Source organism: Lactuca saligna, chromosome 9, assembly GCF_052625555.1.
Source record: "Lactuca saligna cultivar CGN05327 chromosome 9, ASM5262555v1, whole genome shotgun sequence".
NCBI lineage: Eukaryota > Viridiplantae > Streptophyta > Magnoliopsida > Asterales > Asteraceae > Lactuca > Lactuca saligna.
In genome coordinates, this window is record NC_136425.1 from 42,563,784 (window position 1) to 42,566,082 (window position 2,299).

A 2,299-nucleotide genomic window follows, 5' to 3' on the forward strand; every position below is an offset into this window, starting at 1 on the left:
CGGAGAGTTTTAGTTTCTAAATTATGTTGACAGCTATTAGAAAATTCAAACTATTTTTGAATAAAAGAAAATTAAAACCCACTTTTTATAATAACGAATAATTTTTTATAATCATTATGTAATGTTTTTAAATGAAGAAATATATAACTTTTTTGTTGCTACAGTGAAGAAGAAAATGATAAAATTATACATGAAAATGCACAAGAATAGGAAAATGATAACATTTTACATGAAAATGCACAAGAATAACAAAGAGCTCCAATGCCATGAAATTTTTTTAAAAAATTATAGACAAAATTACAAAAATAATCTATATCAAAATTATATGACTTTGGTCTAAAAATATTTTGTGATGCAAAAATGGTCCAATTTTAGATACATTGTATGTTTTTTGGTCCAAAAATATTATCGTTAACAATTTACCTGTTAATTTTTTTTAAATGAAAACTTTACTCACAATGATTATTTATGCAACCAAACAGTAAGGATCATTTATACATCTCTTCTTTTATTTTTATTCAATTACTATACATTACTTTTATTAGTTAATTCTTTTTTTAGTTTCTTTTTATTAAATCACTTTTTTCATTGTATTATTATATATTAATAAATATTCTTTTTAATATATATTATTTATATATTAAAAATTTTACTTTATTGAATTATTTATATAATTTAGTTAAATATTTTCTTAATTATTTTAGTATATTACATTTTTTTATTTTATTATTATATATTAATAAATACTATTTTAAATATATAATATTTATATATTAAAAAATATTAGTTTATTGGATTATTAATATTTTTTAATTTCTTTTTTATTATCTTGTTGTTTTATTAGATTATACTTTTTTAATATATAGTATTTATACTTTAATAAGGATTATTTTATAGTATTACTATTTTTTCTTAACTTTTTTAAAAAAATTTTAATTGTTTTCTTTATTATTTTAAATCAAAAAACTAAAAAAATTTTTTACCCACCCCACATCTCCTACTTTATTTTAAATACTTTGAAGATAGCATATTTTTGACAGCATCACCACCATCGATAATAGTGATATGGGTGAAATTTTTTTAGAATAAATTAAGATGGTGGTTGTTTTATCCAAAAAAAAATCCAATACAATGAAATTAAAAAAAAAATTAACATGTTAAATAAAACCACTCATTTTTATCCTCTATGTCCTCAAAATCCCGATCATTATAAAAATCTATTTACTATTATAAAATGCTGATATTATTAATTGTAAGTCATCATACTTCCCCATTCTCAAAAGTCTCTGAAAATGACTAAACTTTTCTTAGAGTGCAATTGTTGACTTTCAAGTACGGTGCATTGAATAATGGTTCTTCTAGGCTTACCACGTCAACCATACGAATGTAGTCGATCAAAATTATATATTTCATTCGGAGGCGACTTTGGGAGTGTGAGAAGGTAGGTGGCTTGGGGCTTTCGATTTTAATTGCCCTCCAAAAATATTATTGGTATTTTATAAAATATTCTTGGTATTCATATATTATATGGATTAATTTAAAAAATAAATAAATATAAATGTCTAAATAATTAAAAACTTTGAATTTATAAGAAAATAAGAAAAATAATAAATTATTATAATAAAAATATTTTTTTATCTTTTAAATTTAAACAAATAATTTAAATAAAAAAAAAATAATGAACTTTAATTTTGAAAATTTTGAAATTAAAAGGTAAGTTTATTAATGACATTGATATTTATTTATTACTACATTTATTGCTATTATTACATTAAAATATTATGTGAAATTTAAAAAAAAAATAGAAAAACTTAAAATAACATGTGGAAAAATATTAATTCAAAATAATAATAAAATGATATTTGGCAACTTAAATGAGAGGGTAACAAATGACAAAAAAAATCTTTATTTATTAGAGTAAATATTTTTATGTGGACAAAACTGCAAGATTGGTCACTGTGGTATTAAAAAAAAAAACTTTGGATAAAGTCCAAAAAGTTTTCAACTTGCATGGAATGTCCAAAAACAAGGTTTTTCTGGAATTTTGGTCTCCGATACACTTGAAAAGTCGATTTTACCATTTTCATTTCTTTTTTCTGTTTTTTTTAATACTTATTTTGGTGTTTATATAATTAAAAATAAAAAATAAAATCTCACCCAACTCCCCCTCTCCCTCTCTTATATAATTAAAAATAAAAAATAAAATCTCACCCAACTCCCCCCCTCTCTCTCTCTCTCATCATTAAAAAAGAAAACTCAAACCCCCAACCCACTTCTTCTTCTTCTTCTCCAATACAAA